Here is a 10,000-nt window from a genome sequence, read left to right as displayed (position 1 = left end):
GGGAGGGTTCAGGAAGGTTCAGGAGGGTTGGGGGTGGTCTTAGGTAAGCGCAGGGGGACGGGGGGAGTGGGGGGTAGATGCCCATGGGGAAGCGGGTGGAGGGTTGGAAGGTCGGAGATGAAGGGGTTGAGAGAAAGGGTTGAAGGAAGGAACTGTTCGTCACAAAAATGGCATAAAACTCCCCCCCCCCTATTCCAAAAGCTGTGACAAACCCCCCGAAAAATATTACGAATAAGAAAGCCTTCCTCCTCTCGCCCTCTCGCCTCACTCAGAACCCAAAGGAAACCGCGATTCCCTCCGACCACAAGGACAGCGATACGTCTCTTCGGCCAGCGCTAAATTCAGGCTTAATTCAGGCTTTATTCGGCGGCCGTCTCGCAAGCTCGCTCCCTCGCCCTGAAATCGGCTCCCTAATGCTGAATTACGGAGGAGATGCGTCGGGTTCAGGCGCGACCCGAGCCTCCCAAAGCATTTTCGAAGTAAATTACTTTCTGTGGTGAAAGATTGGCGCGGTATTTGGGTTCATGCTGAAGGGAAGGCGTGTAGACATGTTTATATAGACACACGTATACATACACGACGATATAAGGCGTGTAGACATGTTTAAATACACGCACATATACGTACACGTTGATATACATACGTAAAATATGAATGAGCTGTTTTTACACGCATACACACGCATACGAGAATAATAATAATGATATCGACTCTTTCCTTCTTGGTCTTCTTCTCGCCTCTTCCTCTCCTCTCCTTCCCACCTCCATCTACCCCCCCCCCCCCCGCCCTATTCATCACCATCAGCAAGAATAGACTCGCTTTGATTGAATGGAAATAAAAACGGAATGTTTTCTCTCTCAGCCAAGATTGGAGGCTAATATTTTCCTCCCTCCCTCCTCCTCTTTCTCTCTCGCGCGCTGCCGTTCTCACTCTCTCTCTCTCTTTCATCATATGTCGTCTCTTTCCCTCCCTCCCCCTTCCTCTCTCACTGTCTCTCTCTCTCTGTCTCACTCTCTCTGTCTCTGTCTCTCACTCTCTCTGTCTCTGTCTCTCACTCTCTCTGTCTCTGTCTCTCACTCTCTCTGTCTCTGTCTCTCACTCTCTCTGTCTCTGTCTCCCTTCCTCCGCTCTCTCTCTCTGTCTCTCTCTCTCTGTCTCTGTCTCTCACTCTATCTGTCTCTGTCTCTCACTCTCTCTCTCTCTCTCTCTCTCTCTCTCTCTCTCTCTCTCTCTCTCTCTCTCTCTCTCTCTCTCTCTCTCTCTCTCTCTCTCTCTCTCTCTCTCTCTCTCTCTCTCTCTCTCTCTCTCTCTCTCTCTCTCTCTCTCTCTCTCTCATCTCTCTCTCTCTCTCTCTCTCTCTCTTCTCTCTCTCTATGTCTCATACCCCCCTCTCTCTCTCCGCCTGTGGTCTTTATTACTGCAAAAACATAATTAATATATAAAAATGTAAATAATCAAACTTATCTTTCTTATCGTTGATGTTAAATTTCATTTCGGCAAATTCTCACAGACTTGGCACGTCGGTTAAACATCGGCAACACTGTTTGTAAAGATACGAGCATAAATCCTTTACGTCTAAAATATTACATTTGGGCCACAATTATTATTATTATTATCATTATGATCATTATCATTATTTATACTGTCATTATTAGCATTGCTGTATTATTTTCTTATTCTCACATCTTCCTACCTCATATAAAGGAATACACTCGACTAAACACTCCATCTCTTTCCCTACAAAATAAGAAAAGAAAAAGAAGAAAAAGACACCCTGACAAACACACTCTCTCCCTCCCCACAAACCAAACACTCAAACAAACACACTCTTCCAAAAGTAGCAAGCACACCTCAATCAAACACACTCTCTCCTCCCCCCCCCATCCCAAGAAAGAAATACACACACACGCAGCCAAACACCCACACACCCACACACACGCACACACGCACACACACAAACACACACACACGCGCACACACACACACAACCAAACACACACACACACAATCAAACACACACTCGCACGCAACACACACACACACACACACAACCAAACACACACTCGCACACACGCACACACACACACAACCAAACACACACACACACACACACACACACACACACACACACACACGCGCGCGCGCACACAACAACCAAACACACCCTCCCGCCCCCCTCCCTCCCCCCTCCGCCTCCCCCCGCCCAAGCACTCCATCCGGGCATTTGTCACAATCACGCGCCTGCACGCCACAGGTGGTGCACAGGTGGCTCTAAGCGCAGAGGGGGAGGGAGGAGGGGGAGGGGGGCAAAGCAGGAGAAAGTGGAGGGAATCGATTTAGCAAGATGACTCAGGGGGGGAGTTGGGTTGAGTTGAGTTGGGTTGAGTTGAGTCGAGTTGGGTTGAGTTCAGGTTGAGTTGGGTTGAGTTGGGTTGAGTTGGGTTGAGTTGGGTTGGGTTGAGCTGAGTTGAGTTGGGTTGAGTTAGGTTGAGTTGAGTTGAGTTGGGTTGAGTTGGGTTGAGTTGGGTTGAGTTGGGTTGAGTTGAGTTGGGCTGAGTTGGGTTGAGTTAGGTTGAGTTGAGTTGAGTTGTGTTGTGTTGAGTTTGGGTTGAGTTGGCTTGGCTTGAGTTGAGTTGAGTTGAGTTGGCTTGGCTTGAGTTGAGTTGGCTTGGCTTGAGTTGAGTTGGCTTGGCTTGAGTTGAGTTGAGTTGGCTTGGCTTGAGTTGAGTTGGCTTGGCTTGAGTTGAGTTGAGTGAGGTTGAATTAGGCTGAGTTGGGTTGAGTTGGGCTGAATTAGGTTGAGTTGGAGTTGAGTTAGTTTGAGTTGAGTTGAGTTGAGTTGAAATGGGTTGAGTTGAGTTTGAGTTGACTTGAGTTGAGTTGAATTAGGTTGAGTTGGGTTGAGTTGAGTTGAGTTGGGTTGAGTTGGGTTGAGTTAAGTTGAGTTGAGTTGAGTTACGTTGAGTTGAGTTGGGTTGAATTTGGTTGAGTTAGGTTGACTTGGGTTGAGTAAGTTTGGGGAGATTAGGTTGAGTTGGGTTGACTTTGGCAAAGGGAGTTTTAGCTGTGGAATTTAGCTTAAGGAGTTTGAGTTTAGGTTGAGTTGGGTTGAGTTCAGCAAAAGCGAATTTAAATGGAGTTTGAGCTTAATTGAGTTAAGCAGAAGCGTTTTTGTGGGAGTTTGAGGTTAGGTTGAGTTTGGGTTGAGTTGAGTTGAATTGAGTTGGGTTGAGTTCAGGAAAAGCGAATTTAACGCGAATTTGAGTTGAGTGAGTTGAGTTTAGCAATAGAAACAGCGCAGGGTTGAGTCAATTTGAGTTAGCTTGAGTTTGGCAAAGGGAGTTTTAACAGTCGCAAATTGAGTTTCATTTCACTTGATTATAGGAAAGGGAAATATAGCAATAATGATAATAACGATGATAATTAAGAACAACTGTAATAACTCCAAAAAATAACAACAATAACAGCGATAAAGAACACAATGACGATGTTATTTACAAAACGACACCAATTATACTTACGAGAACAATTCCTATAATAATAAGATAGAAATAAACCTTCTAGAAGCTTCACTGATCTTTCCATCTGCTTTTCCAGTGAAAATAGCAATTAACAAAAATTATTATCGTTAAATACACATTGATTGACTCTATGATAGAATTAAAGGAAAACATTATACTCTAGTTAGATAGTTCACGTGAAGTTAAATATCTTTATGGATGATTTATTTTCGTGATTATGCAATTAACAGATAGTTTACCGTTACTCTTTTTCGAATTTGACAATTAAGTCATTATATCCGATTCATCAAAAAACTACAACAAAAAAATACACTTCCATATCACGTCACAACGTTATGTTTATCAAATAAAGCTGATAACTAAGTTATTAGTATGGTATAATTGCATTTGTGTTTTGCGCGGGAACCGAATGGCTAATTTTACGCAACCCGGAATGAATGCAGATCAGGGTCACACAACAGTTTATCCCGCTTAGAATTTGTTTTTTGCTTTATTTCTATTCTATTATCACTATCATTCATCATATTCGTTTATATGAATGATTGAAATAGGGAAAAAAATATATCATCCTCATTCGAGTCTATTACTTCGTGCATATTCAAGTAATTCGATTTTGGAATTCTCTTTCGGTAATTTCAAAATCCTCTTTGATGGCGACGCGTTCTGCATACTGATCACAGACGCCGTCCCGCTTCGGTCGATCTCTGGTGGCTGTGAGGTGCATATTTAAACGCACACTCACACAGACACACACACACACATACACACACACACATACACACACACATAAACAAACCCACACACACACACACACACACACACATACACACACACGCACAAATCCACACACACACACACACGCACACAAACAAGCAGGGAGGGAGAGGGGGAGGAGAGAGGCAACGACGTGCGGAATCCCAGTGGACAGAAAGACGTGAAGAGAATACTTCCAACTCATGTCACTGTGTCGTAAAAGGCGACCGCAGGGCCCCTCCGACCGCCCTGGGCCGGCCCTGCGATCCTGCGCCCCTGGGGTGTGGCCAGCCACACCCCAGGGGCGCAGGATGGGAGAGGCCTGCGTCCGACAATGGATTCTGAGGGATGAAAAATAAGACACATATACATATACATATATATACATACATAAATACATACACACACACACACACATGTATATATATACAAACATATATATATATATATATATATATATATATATATATATATATATATATATATATATATATATATATATATATATATATATATACATATATATATATATATATATATATATATATATATATATATATATATATATATATATATATATATATATATATATATATATATATATATATATATATATATATATATATGTATATATTTATATATATATGTATGTATGTACGCATATGTGTATGCATGTATAAAGATGTCTATACACATATCATGAGTATTACTGTTAATTTGTGTCCGTGCGTGCATTATGTACAAACCTTAACAGCTTCACGCCTTACTGAAACCCTAAACATGTAAGATAAACACAATGCTAGCAAGTATGATTCACGTAAACCCACTGTGTACCTTGAAATGTTATCTTTTACATTCAACACTTTTAGCATTTTATTTTATTTTTCTGTAATACCGCTTATCCCTAAAATCAATATTATTGCTCAATAATGTTATTTTTTTTAACCTTTATACAGCTCAGTGGTATTACGTATTCCCTTACTATTTTGCTGCATTAATTCAGTGCTTTGAAAATGTTACCTGAGCTATGTGAATGCTATGGTCTGCGGTCAGATTTAATTAACAGAATAGATAATTGATAGGCAGAACAATGGATTAATTAATTTCTGATTTAATCAACGGGAAAAAAAATATGTACCGCTGGTGGTTGTCATATGTTAAAAAATCATTGATCGCGAGTGATATTGTGGTTCCTAGTAGTATATTATTAATAAGTGATGGTAATAGCATTTGATGTAAAGTTATAATTAAAAGCAGTACGTGATCTAATGAGTTAATAGATAGAGGACTTTATGTTTTGTAAGTTTTATGAATAATAAAGAAGCTATGTAATGGAATCTGCATTACCCTTTCAGTATGAAGTAAAATAACAATGTGCTGTGATATTAAACGGTTTACAGGAAGTCTCAAAATGTGTTTAATGTTTGTAATTATTATGATTATCATTATCATCATTGTGATCAATTATCAACTTTATTATCATTATTATTATTATTATCATCATCAGTATCATTATTATCATTGGTATCATTATTATCATAACAATTATCATTATCATAATTGATATTACATTATCATTGCTATGATTATTACTATTGTTATAAATGTCATTATTATCATTATTATTATTATCCTCATTACAATTATTCTTATCATAATTGATATTATCTTTATCATTGTTATTTTTATTACTATTATCGGTGCTGCCGTTATCATAATCATTGTTATCATTATTATTATTACCATCATTATAATGAGAGTAATTATAAGAATGGTAATGTTAACAGAAATGATTATTATTATTATTTGTTATTATTACTTCCACCAAAATTGGTTAGCAGAATAACTCAAAATGTTCTGAACAGATTTTTATGATTTTTTTTTTTTTATTGCATCAGTGACCCTATTGCCTTGGCGGAGGTATGCGCTTTCTGAGTGCTTCTAGTTATCATTAATATCATTACCTTTATCATTATTTTGATTATCAATATCATTACTAATAACATTATTGTCATTATCATTATCATGATTATCATCATCATCATTATTATCATTACGAGCTTGCTATTATCATCCTGACTATCATTATCATTATCGTCATCATTATAATTATCACTCGCTGTAACAATGGTAGCAATAGCAGGCCCTAATGATAGCAATGATGACTATGCTAAGAATTAAAAGATTCAGAAATTAGTGACAACGCTGACAGTAATAACAGATAGTATTATTAATAAAAAACTCTCTTTTCATTTAGTTCTTATACTTTTGTTTCTCTTCCCTACTCCCTGCATCACTGTTATTTTTTGAATGACTGTTTGTTTGTTTACATTCCTTTGTTTGTCCTTTGTGCTTTGCTTCTGGGTCATTTCCCATTCATGAATGTATACCTTTGTGTGTATTGTTTGCATATACATATTATCTCTCTATTTACCTACCTGTATCACATACATATATACATATATATACATGTGTGTGTGTGTGTGTGTGTGTGTGTGTGTGTGTGTGTGTGTATGTGTGTGTGCAGGTGTTTCGTCTATAAGCACGAACTACATCTCCGTCTCTACAATTAATTGCCAGGGAAGGGAGCGAACATGAATTAACAAAGATATTCATTTGGACTTCCTGCAAAAACCCTTTCGCACTCCAGAGAAATTCCAAGCAACTTCCTCATTTTCCTTCTTCCAGCTGTCTCATGCAGCATGAGGGTTCCGACAATTTCTTGCTAAGGAATGACTGGAATGGCAGAATTTTCTCTGTTTTCTTTCTTTATCCCTTTTAATGATCTTTTGGTATAGTTGTTCATTTATTTGTCTATGCGTCTGTCTTCATTTGTCTCATTTGAATCTATTCGGCGGACAAGTTTCCCTGAAAAAATGTTAGGTATTGCAGTATCGATGGGTTAAATTGTAGACACACATGGACAAACACACACACACATATACTCACACACATATGTATATATATATATATATATATATATATATATATATATATATATATATATATATATATATATATATATGTGTGTGTGTGTGTGTGTGTGTGTGTGTGTGTGTGTGTGTGTGTGTGTGTGTGTGTGTGTGTGTGTGTGTGTGTGTATGTGTGTGTGTGTGTGTGTGTGTGTCTGTGTGTGTGTGTGTGTGTGTGTGTGTGTGTGTGTGTGTGTGAATTAATCTTTCGTTATATGTGTCCACTAGTCTACCTCTACATACATCTAAACAGAAATACATACATGTATATATGCCCTAAGATCACATGTGTGTTTACATACGCCCCTATGGGTGTATAAATTTAAGCGTTTACACATATGTTTACATTGTTAAGGCAATTACGAAAGAAGTCATTAAACAAAGAAAGAAAAGAGGAAAAGAGAAAAGGAGTAAAGAAAGAAAGAAGAGAGGAAAAGAGAAATAACAGAGGACCTTCCCCTCACGTTCCACCTCGAGCATAAGGCCGCGAGAGAAGAGGCGTCATAAAACCGGGTCACGTAAGCGGCAATCTCCAGATGTCGTAAATATAATGAAGTCCTGGTTCCGACAACACGCCTGCTGGAGGAGGAAGGATTATTGCGAATGAAGACGAGGAGGGAGAGGGAGAGAGAGAGAGAGAGGGGGGGGAGGGGGGGAGGATGGGAGAGAGAGAGAGAGGGGGTGATTGAGGATGGTGGAGAGACGGAGGAGAAAGATGAAAGAGGAAGGGGGAGTGGGGGATGGATAGGGTGGATGGAGGAGCGAGAAAGAGGAAATTAGGGAAGGGAAAGAAAAGGGAGAGAGAGAGAGAGAGAGAGAGAGAGAGAGAGAGAGAGAGAGAGAGAGAGAGAGAGAGAGAGAGAGAGAGAGAGAGAGAGAGAGAAAGAGAGAAAGAGAGAGAGAGAGAGAAAGGGTACAGGAAGAAAAGAGAGAGCGAGAGAAAGAGAGAGACGAGCGCCAGAAGAGAGAGAAAAAAAACAAAGGAAGAAACACACGGCGGACGCCACACTTCCGCCACATCCCCCAGTAATTACACAGCCTCGGTGGGGTCCCAGATTCCCTTCATAAATTCCCACACAACATATTCTCCTCCGCTCACGAGTCTCGCCATGAGCTGCTCCTCATGCACGGCCCTTAGGAAGCCATTTCGGACGACTTCATCAGCTGCATGTCGGCTGCATGTCATTACTGCGCCTCTGTGTGCCGCGCGCTCCTCGGCTCACTTTTTGCCGCGCGGAAAGATCATGTTAGGATGGCTGTGAATTAATTTGGGCGCCATTCGAGTCTCTCTCTTGTGCGGAAAATGGATTATCTGGAGTTCGCATCGCTTGCAAGACATGCAGATGTGCTTATGCATATCTGTCTATCCATCTATATACATCATCTACACACACACACACACACACACACACACACACACACACACACACACACACAAACACACACACACACAATCACACACACACACACAAACACACACACACTCACATATGCACGCACACACACACACACACACACACACACACACACACACACACACACACACACATATATATATATATATATATATATATATATATATATATATATATATATATATATATATATATTTATATATATATCTAGTGCGTGGCCTTCCTGTCGCCCGATCCGAAAGTGGCGCCGTGGATAATCCGGCGCCATTTGGGCAATCCTCGTGGAGGCTGATCGTCTCTCCCTCTCGCTGCCTCGCCTCCTCTCTGGTCACCTCGGGGCTGTGTGCGTGTATGTGTGTCTTCATGTCTGTCTGTCTGACTCTCTCTCTCTCTCTCTCTTTTCAATCTCTCTCTTTTCACTCTCTCTCTCTCTCTCTCTCTCTCTCTCTCTTCACCCCATCTCTCTTCTCTCCCTTCTCCTCTCTCTCTCTCTCTCTCTCTCTCTCTCTCTCTCCCCTCTCTCTCTCTCTCTCTCTCTCTCTCTCTCTCTCTCTCTCTCTCTCTCTCTCTCTCTCTCTCTCTCTCCCCCATCTCTCTTCTCTCTCCTCCCCCTTCTTCTTCTTCCTTCTCTCTCTCTCTCTCTCTCTCTCTCTCTCTCTCTCTCTCTCTCTCTCTCTCTCTCTCTCTCTCCCCCATCTCTCTTTCTTCTCTCCTCTCACTCCCCCATCTCTCTTTCTCCCTCTCTCCCCCTTCTTCTCTCTTCCTTCCCCTTCTCTCTCCCTCTCTCTCTCCCAGAAGCGTCTTCCGCAGCCCTTCCCGGAAGACGCGTCGAGCGGCGTCGACCGAGGGGACCGAGGGCGCGCTTCTGCTCCGGGGGGGCGGGAGATGGGGCGGCGACGGACGCGGCGGATGCCGTGAAGCCCGGGGGATCCGACGCCCTCCTGGTGGCTGGTTGGGGGGGTGGGGGAAGGGGGGAGGGAGGGGATGGGAGAGAGGGAGGGTGTTGGGGGAGAAGGGAGGTAAGGGGAGGGGGAGGGTGTTGGGGGAGGAGGGAAGTAGGGGGAGGGAGGGGGATGGGAGAGGGAGATGGAGAGGGTGTTGGGGAGGAGGGAGGTAAGGGGGAGGGAGGGGGAATAGGAGAGAGGGAGAGGGGGAGGGTGTTGGGGGAGAAGGGAAGTAAGGGGGAGGGAGGGGGATGGGAGAGAGGGAGAGGGGGAGGGTGTTGGGGGAGGAGGGAGGTAAGGGGGATAGGAGAGAGGGAGAGGGGAGGGTGTTGGGGGAGGAGGGAGGTAAGGGGGCGTTCTTCGGTCGTAGGGGGATGGGGAGGAGGAAAGTGGGA

At 42.2% G+C, this 10,000-nt stretch overlaps 1 protein-coding gene across 1 annotated transcript in view; it reads left to right on the top strand.

The window, feature by feature from the left end:
• The window catches only part of LOC113828119 (arrestin domain-containing protein 2), a 78,334-nt gene that overhangs the window by 288 nt on the left and 68,046 nt on the right, over window positions 1-10,000 (top strand). The gene's annotated exons all lie outside the window — the stretch shown is intronic.

This window comes from Penaeus vannamei, chromosome 5, assembly GCF_042767895.1.
Source record: "Penaeus vannamei isolate JL-2024 chromosome 5, ASM4276789v1, whole genome shotgun sequence".
Classification (NCBI taxonomy): domain Eukaryota; kingdom Metazoa; phylum Arthropoda; class Malacostraca; order Decapoda; family Penaeidae; genus Penaeus; species Penaeus vannamei.
This window is presented reverse-complemented; position numbering and strand designations above follow the sequence as displayed.